The sequence below is a fragment of the Aulonocara stuartgranti genome (assembly GCF_965226115.1).
Source record: "Aulonocara stuartgranti genome assembly, chromosome: 3".
Taxonomy (NCBI): Eukaryota; Metazoa; Chordata; class Actinopteri; order Cichliformes; family Cichlidae; genus Aulonocara; species Aulonocara stuartgranti.
This window is the reverse complement of record NC_138941.1, coordinates 12,492,621-12,505,531: the sequence shown is the minus strand read 5'-3', so window position 1 is coordinate 12,505,531 and position 12,911 is coordinate 12,492,621. Positions and strand designations below refer to the sequence as shown.

Genomic DNA, 12,911 nt, shown 5'->3' with positions numbered 1-12,911 from the left:
GCATGATTTAAAATTGATTAAAACAAGCAAATAAACTAACTAACTAATAAACAAACAAAACAGTATATAAAATCAAAACAGATCAGAACAGTAGATAAAATCAGTAGTTAAATGTAAGTTTTGAAATTTAAGCTTAAAAGTGTGGATTTGGTGCTTTATTCAAATGCAGCTGAGAACAGGTGAGTCTTCAACCTGGATTTAAATAAACTGAGTGTTTCAGCTGATCTGAGGCTTTCTGGGAGTTTGTTCCAGATATAAGGAGCATAAAAGCTGAATGCAGCTTCTCCGTGTCTGGTTCTGACTCTGGGAACTGATAAAAGACCGGATCCAGATGACCTGAGGGATCTGGAAGGTTCATACTGGGTCAGGAGGTCACTGATGTATTTTGGTCCTAAACCATTCAGAGCTTTATAGACCAGCATCAGAACTTTAAAGTCTATCCTCTGACGGACAGGCAGCCAGTGTAAGGACCTCAGAGCTGGACTGATGTGGTCCACTTTTTTGGTCTTAGTGAGGACTCGAGCAGCAGAGTTCTGAATGAGCTGTAGTTGTCTGACTGATTTTTTAGGTAGACCTGTAAAGATGCTGTTACAGTAGTCAAGCCTACTAAAGATGAATGCATGGACTAGTTTTTCCAGGTCCTGTTGAGACATCAGATCTTTTATCCTTGAAATATTCTTGAGGCGATAGTAAGCTGATTTTGTTATTGTCTTAATGTGTTTTTCTAAGTTTAGGTCTGCATCCATCACTACACCCACATTTCTCGCCTGGTTTGTGGTTTGTAGATGTATAGATTGAAGTTCTCTGGTGACCTGTAATCGTTTTTCTTTGGCGCCAAAGACTATTACCTCAGTTTTGTTTTTGTTTAGCTGGAGAAAATTGTACGGGGCCTTGGTCTCCTGGTGACATTGTGATATATATTTGTGTGTCATCTGCATAGCTATGACAGTTTATTTTGTTGTTCTTTATAATCTGTGCCAGTGGGAGCATGTAAATGTTAAACAGAAAGGGTCCCAAGATGGAACCTTGGGGAACTCCACATGTGATACTTGTCTGCTCAGATGTGAAGTTACCTATTGATACAAAGTATTTCCTGTTTTCTAAGTATGTTTTGAACCAGTTTAGTACAGTTCCTGAAAGACCTGTCCAGTTCTCCAGTCGTTTGAGTAATATGTTGTGGTCAACTGTATCAAATGCTGCACTGAGATCCAGTAAGACTAGGACTGACATTTTTCCACTGTCTGTATTCAGACATATGTCATTAAACAGCAGAAACAGGATTTGGAGGAAGATGTTAACAGATTAGAAAGAATTGTACACTGTGAATCAATGCAAGTCTTTCTATATAGACAGATCTGTAATAATCCCCCAGGTAGGTTCCTCTGGGACAGTCACAGATAGAGACACCAATTCTGACATCCTCTGAAAGCCTGACTTTGAATTTTCATCACTCGTCATGCACACAGATGTTAATTCTACATATTCCTGGTACTGAACTCTAAATCAATATGAAGAAAATGCTCCTGCTAATCTGCATCTATGTTGATATCAAATCCTTTTCCAGCACATGGATAAATCTCTATAAATCTTTCAGTCTGATCAGAATGGGCTCAGTGTTGTTATTGCAGCTCCCTGATGTTTGAAAAGCTAAATGTCCATTTTAAAGTGCTCGTGTGTAGGATTGTGTTTCCTTCCTTTGTGCAGTTCTTACAGTAAACATGTTTGAATGTTTCCTGTTCCCCTGATGCTTCTTCCTGTTGGATAAAATTGGTTTGAATAACATGTTCTTATAGGTTTCAATGAACTTCAAACTGTGATCCACTTACAAAACTGTCTCATTTTATTGGAACGATCCACATTTGCATCCATTCACGGTACATTTGACATCTGAACACGTTTGTACACATGATGAAAGGACAGATGGTGTTTGTGTGTCCTTCTTAAACTTAGTGTGGATGTTTCATCATGTAGAACTACTTAGAACTGTCAGGGTTCCTGGGTCGGTGACCCAGTATTTTCAGTTCACGTTCACTGTTTATCTACTGCCTGTTCCACTTCCTGTTTTATTGTGTTAGCCTTGGTCTGTGTGCATTATGTTCAGTCCTCTTCCCATTATCATTAGTTCATTATGTTCAGCTGTGTACTCACCGGTCTCTCATTATCATCATTATCACCAGTCTGTGTATTTAAGCCCTCTGTTCTACCCATTCAGTGTCGGGTCATTGATGATGTACGCCTGATGTCTATGTCGTCTGTATGTTCAGTCAGTCAGTCCTTTGGTCATTCATTCATTCATTCATTCAGCCAGCCATTTCCTCCCTTCCCTCTGTACTGTTTGCTCGCTCCTTCGGCAATAAACATCCACCTTCACCTACCTGCCTGTGAGTCCAGCGTTTGGGTCCTCCTTCTCTCATCCACGACACTACCTCTGACACAATGACCCGACCACGCGTTGTGGACCCAGCGGACTCGGACCTTTTCGAGCGGCAGGACGTAGCGCTCTCCATTTGGGCGGAGAAGCTCAGGTGGAAACAGCGGCTCTTCTCAGAGAGGGAGCACGTCTTTGAGGGGACTCGCCTGGCTCTGGGCGGGCCTCGGAGACGCCGCGGTCCTCCACCTGCTGCCTCACCTGCATCGGAGCATTCGCCGCGGAGAGTGGGCGTCACAGGCCAGGCTTCGGCCGCTCGCTCTTCCGCTGCTCCGCTCCTCGCTCGCCCACCAGCCATTTTACTCACCGGACCTTCAACCTCGCCATGGCACGGTGGCTCCGCCTCCCACCTCGGCTCAATGGAGGCTCCCGTGCCAGAGGCTCGGCTGTGTACCCCGCCCACTGCCTCTTCCCGGAGAAAGCGGCGCACACGTCGCCATAACAAGGACTATTTCCAGCAACTCCCGATGGTGAGCTCCAGTGACTGTTTTTCGCACTCACCATCTGATTATTCACTTAAAACACACAATAGACTCTTTTCTGATTCATGGGATGTTTCCCTCCTAGAGGATGAAGTGGACTGGGAAGATTTTTTCTGCTCTGCTCCCCCAAAGACTGTTCAGTCAAAGACTGTAAATAGTGGTGGCAGAAGGACCAGAATAAATCCAGATAGACCTGTCAGTATCACTCGCCCAGTCATCATTTCCACTCCTGTCAGTCAGCCGACACCCACACCTGTGCCCGCACCCAGGACGAGGGCAGCTGTGACCCCGTATACCTCCACACCCACCTCTGTTCCTCGGGTGGGGGTGACTGGTGTCCAGTAGTGATGGGCAGATGAAGCCTCATGAAGCACTGATGCTTTTCATCCAATTGGTTCACCCCAACGCGAAGCTTCTTGAAGCTTCATTTGCTCTAGCAGGACAACTACTGGACGTAAAAATATTAGTTGGCATGAATTTGAAGAGTGTGGCATTTTGCACACAGCCTGTAAATGTCAACAACAAAAGGAGTGTGTAAAACATGTATATTGTAGTGATGCAGTGTACTGTGTATATTTATACTGGCAGTATGGAACATGATTATTTGCGGCAAAGTTCGAACCGCTTCATGAACCAGTCACGTGGTACAGCCGGGCAGCGAGGCTTCAGACGTCATCATTTTCAGCTCCTCCCATAAATGAAGCAAGCCTCGATACGCGCTTCGCGGAAACGCCCCCTCCATTACTCGACACACGCTTCGAAGCCCCGATACAGAACGTCACATCACTAGTGTCCAGCCACCTCCCGTGCCTGTCCCAGCACCTAGGCTGAGGGCGGCCAGGATCCGGCCTGACCCCCCTAGAGACTCAGCTGAGGCTCTCCAGCCAGTGCCCTCACGCTCTGGAAGCACGGAAGAGCCAATCAGTCCACCACTTCATCCACCACCTGATCCAGCCTTTCACGCACTAGCTTTATCCCTGGTTAGGCTGGCTGAAGTGTCCCCTGCTCAGGCACCAGCTTTACTAGCCCAGGCTGTAGCTTTATCTCCCTGTCCAGCCCAGTCTGTAGCTCAGCCATCAGCCACACCAACCTCAGCTCCGTCGTCAGCCACGCCTGCCTGTGTTCCTCCCTTAGCATCTCCACTCCAGTCAGTTCCCTCACCTGCTGTTCAGCTTTCCCTCCAGTCAGTTCCCTCACCTGCTGTTCAGCTTTCCCTCCAGTCAGTTCCCTCACCTGCTGTTCAGCTTTCCCTCCAGTCAGTTCACTCACCTCTAGTCCAGTCACCTCCTGTAGCTCAGTCCCCTCCTGTCCTCCAGTCACCTCCTGTAGCTCAGTCCCCTCCTGTCCTCCAGTCACCTCCTGTAGCTCAGTCCCCTCCTGTCCTCCAGTCACCTCCTGTAGCTCAGTCCCCTGTCCAGTCAGTCCAGTCTGCTCCTGTCCCCCAGTCACCTCCTGTAGCTCAGTCCCCTGTCCAGTCAGTCCAGTCGCCTCCTGTTTCCCAGTCGCCTGTCCACCATCCTGTTCGGTTCCCGGACCTGCAGCCACAGCACCCAGAGCCAGCTGTGAGCTCTCCTGCTCCTCAGCCAGGGGTTTCCGCACCCGCTGGCCCGGCCTGTCTCCAGCCAGAGGCTTCAACTTCGCCTGGTCAGGCCTCTGCCTCAGCTGCACCCACGCCTGGTCAGGCCTCTGCCTCAGCTGCACCCACGCCCGGCCCGGCCTCTGCCTCAGCTGCACCCACGCCCGGCCCGGCCTCTGCCTCAGCTGCACCCACGCCCGGCCCGGCCTCTGCATCGCCTTCAACGTCGCCCGGTCTGGCGTCAGCCTCTCCTTCTGCTCCGCCTGGTCCGGCTCCAGCCTCAGAGCCTCCGTCCTCGTCTGGCCCAGCCTCAGAGTCTTCGTCCTCGTCTGGCCCAGCCTCGACTTTGGCTTTTGTTTCACCTGCTGCAGCTCCAGCCTGTGCTTCGCCTGGTCCGGCCTCGTCTGGTCCTGTGCCCACCGGGCCGTGGCCAGCACGCCTAACACTGGAGAGCCGCCGCTGCCTTCCACGCGGTCGGCCCCCTGAACTGCTCCGTCGTCTCCTTCGCCGCCGCCGTTGCCTTCCGCACGGTCGGTCCACCGGAACAGTCTCGTCTTGACCGCCGCAGCCACCTACCGGACCGGCTCAGTGGTCGCTGCTGCCTTCCACGTGGCCGCCCACCTGACCTGTCTCGTCTCGGCCTCGGGCCACGTGGCCACCCACCTGAACTGTCTCTGTGTGGACTCCGTCCCTCCGTCCTGGGCCCCCTCCGCCCGCCCTGTTCTGGTTCTTTTTCTTTTGGCCATCGGGTGCCGGCCTTTGAAGGGGGGGGTACTGTCAGGGTTCCTGGGTCGGTGACCCAGTATTTTCAGTTCACGTTCACTGTTTATCTACTGCCTGTTCCACTTCCTGTTTTATTGTGTTAGCCTTGGTCTGTGTGCATTATGTTCAGTCCTCTTCCCATTATCATTAGTTCATTATGTTCAGCTGTGTACTCACCGTTCTCTCATTATCATCATTATCACCAGTCTGTGTATTTAAGCCCTCTGTTCTACCCATTCAGTGTCGGGTCATTGATGATGTACGCCTGATGTCTATGTCGTCTGTATGTTCGGTCAGTCAGTCCTTTGGTCATTCATTCATTCATTCAGTCAGCCAGCCATTTCCTCCCTCTGTACTGTTTGCTCGCTCCTTCGGCAATAAACATCCACCTTCACCTACCTGCCTGTGAGTCCAGCGTTTGGGTCCTCCTTCTCTCATCCACGACACTACCTCTGACAAGAACAAAGTCTTTGGAACATTTGGAGAACACGTTTAGGAAAGTAACATCCTGGTAGAACATGTTCTTAAAGCAGAGCAGAGCTGCAACATGACTGTGAGGATTCAGAAGAATAAAGTCAGAATACTTTATTATTATGAAGACTAAAGTGCGCCTTAATGCTGCCGATGAACACACATGTTCTTTGTGAAAGCATGTGTGAGCACAGCTGACGTGCACCACACTGACCCCACTCGCCCCATTTCTTCATCCACTTCTTGCTCTTGTGCTTGAAATGAGACGCAGCAAAAGTCAGAGGCTCTAAAATCCACAAAAAGGGGGCTCGTTAGATCAGGATACTGGATGTGATCCATAGAAAACATGGATAATACACCACTTTATTTGAAGCATCTGTAGCACTGCCTCAGTTCTGGATGTTTCCACAGACTCCTCTGTGCACCTAAAGGAAAGGTCAAAGGTCAGCAGCACATGTAGTTGGGACAAGTCTTCAGTCGCACAAACTACACAATCATTTTCCTCCAATGACGACTTTTCACTTGCAGAAATGATCCTGTGTGATTTCCAGGCTGTGATATAAAAACTAGTTCCTAATGGCAGCGACTCACTCAGTAAACATGTGTTTCCTTCACCAACCTCACACACAGATCCAATAAGATCAGGAAGTGGGCAGTATAGTACAATATGTGTTATTCTGTGCTGCACTGCCCAAACTAAAGATCTGCTGAAGTGTTGGAAATGATCCAGATGTTTATTTTGGACGATACAGCAGAAGATCAGACATGAAAGTGGAGATAACACAGAAGACCTGCAGCAAAGGTCAGAGGTCAGACTGGGCCCTGGATTCAACAATGAGCCAATGATCATCAAGCAGTGACTAAAGCAGAGCCCTGACGTTCTGACATTCATCACACAGTCAGAACAAATGTCTGCTGATGACTTCATCTCATGAAACGACTGATAGATGTCAGTTCATTGATCAGCTGAGCTGCTGATCTTCATCGTCACAGAAACATTCAGCTTGTTTCAATCAGTAAATAACTCCCACTACTCCCAGTTTGAACTGTTCCCACTCAAAATGCTGTGAGAACAATGATCATTGTAGAACTTCACAAACATCACGTGTTGTTTTCCACATGTAAGATCAGCAAACACACAGAAACTTCCTGTTGCCACACACGGCCTCTAAAATCTCTTCCACGCTTTCTGTCTGAAGTCCACTCTCTGTGTCGGATCCACAGGAAACAACAAGATCTTATTAACATGGTTTTCAATGTGTCTCCTTCCAAAAAGTCCAACCAATGAACAAATGTGTGTATTTGTGGAGGCCGAACAAAAGCATGACACATTTCTCTGTTTCTATAAACTGGAGTCAAATACAAACATGAAGAGTTTCACTGACAGACTCCAAAATGCCCCCACAGTGGATCAAAGGGAAATCCTACAGTGTGGCCAGAGACTCTTAATGGCTCCAACATCAACACATCCACAATGTTGGATCCAGTTCTGCCTCACAGAGTTACTAAGACACACCCTCTGCCAGCATCACAACAGCTCCACCTGCTTCACCTGCCTCCTCAGCATCTGTACACCTGAAGAGAAAAGAAAGGCTCCAACAGCTCAAATCTACAAAGGATTCATGAAGTTTCATCCAACAATAACATGTTTGCCTTCCACAGTGTGCTGTTAGACACCACTGTACCTCTGCCATTTCAAAAAGAGCAGCTTGGGAACATTTTGGCTCCAAACACTTTGTGTTTAAGTTCTTTGTTTTCTTTGTGAAGCCGACAACATCTGGAGCTTTGTGACTCATAGAAACATCATTTTGTTCTTTAGATGACAGCAGATTGGGACTGAATAATCAATCACTATCAAACCAATAAAGACAAACATGCTGATTTTACAGGAACTTTGTTGGAGAAGCTGCAAAGACATGAAACTGGTGGAGATCCCAAACCAGTTGATAGTGCTGGTTATTCCAAATAAAGCTGTTTCCCTTTGAGATGAAATGACTTTGTGTCCTGATATATAATAAAGATGTTGTTGTTTTTGAGCCCCTGTATTAAAAGTAGTTTAAAGTCAGCTTGAGTTTGATGTCTTTATGTCAAAGCTGCTCATGATGTTGAGCTGCTGATGGAATAAAAACAATATAAAAGCATGTAGTCCAGACTTAAATGTAGCCTGTTGTTAGCTGAGGTCCACACACAGTGTTTGACAGTGTAAAGTGTGTGAAAGGGCTGCTGGTGGAGCTCACTAGGATGAGCAGGTGACCATGTGCCACGAGGTGGAGAGCAGCTGGCCTGGCTTTGACCCGGGCCACGCCCCCTTTCTCTCTGCTTTGCTGTCACTTATCTTCACTGCTCTGTCCAATAAAGCTGAAAAAGGCCCCGAATCAAAGAAATCTGCTGCAGCCTCTGAAATGTCTTCTGTTTCCTTCCCGACGGCTTTTTCACCGTCAGCCCATCAGACAGTCCAGCAGCATTTATGATGATGTCATGATGTTGAAGAGGCTGCTACGGTGGCCTCCCATGACCCCCAGCCTCATCACAGCTGAGATGCAGACATTTGAAAACATTCAGCAGACAACTGAATAACAGTCCAACACAACAGTCTGTGTGCAGACACACACTGACCTTTCATATAGTCAAAGGAGTCAAACACAGCTGGTTGAGTCATTTCTCTGTGAGTCTAAAGTGAATCTAGTATTTGAAAGTCCACTTCCTGTATTTGTTGTTGAAGACTTCTTCAGCTTCTTCTCAAGGACATCAGCTGCTTGTTTGGCAGCAGAGGCAGTTAAGAAGCTTCCTGAAAAACACTGAACAGTGAGTTCACTGTGGCATATGACAGATTCAGCTTTCTGTGTGCAAATGTGTCTGTGTCGACCTTTCAAATGCTGTTGAATCCAAAACATCAGCGGCTCCTCGGCTGCTCACTTCATGCACTTCTGTCTGTGTGACAGTCCAATGACATCACAGCTGTTTCCAGCCCCAGTGTCTCAGGACTGGACACCTTTAAACATGTCGAGGATCAAACAGCGTCCAGCTAAACACACATGAAACTATCAGAGCTGACAATCATTCCAATAACATCTAATGGTTCATGTATGTAGACACAGGACTACAAGGAAATGGCTCTCAGCATCTGGCTGTGGGAACACATGAGTCCCTGTTTGTGTTCAGATTGTGTGCATGTTTTAGACGTGTGTCACATGTAGAAACACAACAATCCCACAATGACACACAGATGTGTTTGACACAGCTGTGCAGCTGTAAGTTGTTTCTAATGATTCATTGAAGCTCTTCTAACATTCTGGAGACGATCAGTACATGAATCTGTTCAACACGACAACAATTTGACTTCAGTGTGAACGTTTGCATTAAATAACCTTCTTCATCCAGCTGACAGCATCTTCATCCTATGATGTGAACAGTTCCTCCTGTTGATGACAAACCTCTGACAGGATCTGCTTGAGGAGCTTTTTCATGTGCAGCTCTCTGAGCTCAGGGCTGAGCTGCTGTTTCATCTTTAAGAGCTGCTGCCTCCTCGCCGGACTTGTTCTCCTCTTCTTCTCCTAATGACACCATTTCTGCTTCATATAAAATTCAATAAAGATGCTGACATGTATCTGTAGCAACAACATCATTGAATCTAGAACAACTGGAGCCAAACCAGTGGCTCTGCTGGGATCACTGGTGAGCCAACACTTCCTTGTTGATGCAGATTTCAGGGCTTCCTTTTGCTCCTCCGTTATAACTGTTCTCTCTTCTCAACACATGATGACACAAAGGAATCAGCAGTGACAAAGATGATGCTGAAGAGAAGCACACACTTCACACATATAACAGACCAGTGCAGTTACACACACCTCTGCTCGACATCAGGCCTCAAACAAAGACACAAAACACTAACTTGACTCTAAACAGAAGAAACGAGCAGCTGTTTCTGTTCTGTGCTTATTTATATTTGACACACATGCTTCTCTTTGTGCAAACACACATCGCACTATAAGGGTAACCTCGCACACAATGATTGGACAGCACAGTGATGATGCTGGGAGATCCTATACGCAGCAACACAGAAACACTGAGAACTTTAAACAATGATGGAAAGTGTTATAAATGACTTGTTGGCCTCTGATCTGTCACAAACAGCTGAAACGTGTCTCTCATGAGTCACATGAAGGTTTTTGACAGAAAGGACAAAAAGTAGCTGCAGTCAGTTTGTGTCATTTTTATATTTATTCATCTGGGAGAAAAATCTGAGGGACATTAAAATGTGTTTTCAACAGAGACAAGAACATGAATATAACAGAACAGGTAAATGAACATGTTTCAAGTAAACAGCTGGACTGATCAGGTCCAAACACAGAGTGATAAACTTGTCAAACAGCTGTCATATCTTTATATAGAAGCTCTTTATAAATGCTGCTCACTGCAGTCTGTTTACTAATAATGTCAAAGTGTTAGAAACACAGAAACATCAGAATGGTCTTTGTTCACAGAAACCTGTCTGGGATCCTTTGTTGTTCTTTTGATGCAGAGTTACATTATAAATATAAAGAGTTATTTCAGAGTCTCATCAGTTTTCCTGCATGTCTTTATTTAACACATCAGCAGGGCTGAAGCTCTCATGTTAAACACACACTGATCTATGGACACGTTCATGTGTTTCTAACAGAACCAGGCTGTTATCAGCCTGCACTAACATTATGTCACACACACTGAATGTAACAGTGACAGTTTACATCATCACACAATCAGCTGTGATTGTTTCACTGTCATCAAACGAGTCAACAGGAAGTAGAATCAATAGAAACCAATCATTTACTGACAGCATGTCTGATGGAAATAAGTGCAGATTATGTATGAAGTCTAACTGCACACAGTAACTGTGTTACAATAAGGACTTAACAGCGCCCTCTGCTGGAGTGTTTCAGTACTGCGTTAACTAGAATACACCACCTCCTCCTCACACCACCTGCTACAGCTCTACTCTTCTATGACTACAGTCATCCACAGCACTGATGTGAGGTCACATGGTTCATATGTAAGGAGCACAGCTGACCTCAGGTCAGTTTAATGACTGTGAGCAGCAGCTGTGTTATTGTCACTGTGACAGGGAGACACTCTCAGACACAGCGCTCATGTCAGCTTGTTCTCATGCAGGAGGATCAGGAGCTCCATGTTTGTCTTTCTGTTTGAATCATGATGTGTTTGTGCCATCAGAGTCTGTCATGAGTACTCAGGGTTTCACAGCAGCTCTTCTGGATGCTGACGAGGACTCCAACCTCATGTTTCACCTCTCTGAGCTTCTGATGTCTGTGAACACTCGTGTTTCTTCTCTGGGCTCATCTGGACAAAAACACCTTTCTGTGTTTGGCTGCAGCCTCATTCTGACTGACAGGAAGTGTGTTATCCATGAGCTGCACTTCTGTGAGGAAGTTTCCTGCTGTGTTTCCTGTCTGTGGACAAACACGAGTGTTCCAGCTGAGGACTTGGTTCCTTCCACCTGTCCATACAGGACATCACGCTGTCTGCAGCTCTGTAAATGCAGCTCCAGGTCCTTCCACGTGCTGCTCTGTATTTGTGCAGTTTGTAGTGTGTCCTGGGAAACGTAGCACACATGGTGTTCTTCTGCTGTTTCCTCCTTTCACTGAGTGTGAAACACTGACGCTGTGCTGTTGTTCACAGAGGGGAGCTGATTCTAGCTGCAGCTGGACTCTGTCATCTAACTGAATGTGTTGGTGCTGATCACGGGGCTCTGAGGGGGGAGCAGCAGGAGGACTCTGGATGCTGACGTCAGTGTATCTGTGGAAGCTCCCACAGCGTGTCTGTCATTCAATATTGTGCTGTATATTGTATCTATGCAAAGATGAACAGACTGTGTGTTCACTGGTCTCTGTGCTGCAGCTCTGATGTCATCATCACTCCCTCCTCCACCCTCAGCAGTCCCAGCATGCTGCTGTGGTGCACCCCACCCTCACTCTACACCTGAGCCACAGACCACACCCTCCACCTCAATATACACCACAGTTTTCTCTGCTGTGGAAATGAGATCAGGAGGAAATCATCATTATTATTATTTAATAAACGCTCACATTAATGTGGGCTTATTTGTTTCATATTAGAAACATTAGTTGAGTGTTTTTAGTATAAAATGGTCAAAGTCCCTCTTTTTGCTCCTCCCCTCACCTGTGGATGGACGGTGCTGTTACCGTGGTGACAGCTTGGATGTGTTTCAGTCCTGCCTGGTTATCACTGCAGGAATCTTTCACATTTATTACAGGTAATAACTCTGATTTTTCTGTGTATTATGAACCAAATGTATCCTGATACACACAGAGATGGATGAGCAGAGGGTTTTTTTGCAGTTTATGTAGTTACTATGGACTTAATGCATACATATTATTAAAATTAGGGCTATAACAGTTGTATTGATGTATAGCAACTTGAAATGCTCCCACAAATGGCTCCACAGCATGTAAAAATATAACAAAAGCTCTGGCGGACTTGGTTCTGTGGTCAGTCTTAAAGGGTGAAGTTAAACTCTGTAATCTTCACTGTGTCACAGAGTTCAGTGAGTCCCGTTATTCACAGTATCAATCAGATCATCAGAGAACAGCTGATCAGCAATCAGTGGTGCCAACAGCGCCTCCTGTGGTGAGAGGATGCAATAATGCAATGTAGCATTTTTCCACTCAACACTTGCAGTCATGGAAACTGTCTGTTGGATCTGTGTGACGTTGCTTTCTTGGTTAGAGTTCCTCACAAATGTCCAGATGATTCTTCTAATGAGGCGTCGACCATGTTTGCAGCTCTTTGGAAGAAAACGTCGCCCTTTGCCATCCTTACTTTTCTTTGACTTCTTCAAATGCAGCTGAACTCCAGCTGGTATTTTCTTGGACTTTGCAGCTGTTTCTGGTCATCAGTTCATTCCTGCAAACCTCTGAAGCTGAACAACAATGATGCTGCATTGCTGGCTGATCCCAAAAGGTTGATTCTGTTCATCTGGACGTTTTCAGAAACGTTTGCTCACTGATCAGGTGACTTCTTCAGTCTCAGCTGACTGCAGCTTTACAAGCTTACAAACAGCACATTTGCACAATGACTGAAAGCAGCAGCACCTGATATATATGATACTAATATAATACATATACATATATAATCCATACTAATGATGAAGGAACTGAGCTCACAGTCCATTGTTCAT

At 46.3% G+C, this 12,911-nt stretch overlaps 1 protein-coding gene across 1 annotated transcript in view; it reads right to left on the bottom strand.

Annotated features, from left to right (window-relative positions):
* Positions 1-12,059: 12,059 nt before the first annotated feature.
* The window catches only part of LOC309702165 (NACHT, LRR and PYD domains-containing protein 3-like), a 217,121-nt gene continuing 216,269 nt past the window's right edge, over positions 12,060-12,911 (bottom strand). The window contains exon 12 of the mRNA XM_082526622.1: positions 12,060-12,911. This exon is cut by the window's right edge and continues 831 nt beyond it. The gene's annotated coding sequence lies outside the window, so the exon portion shown is untranslated.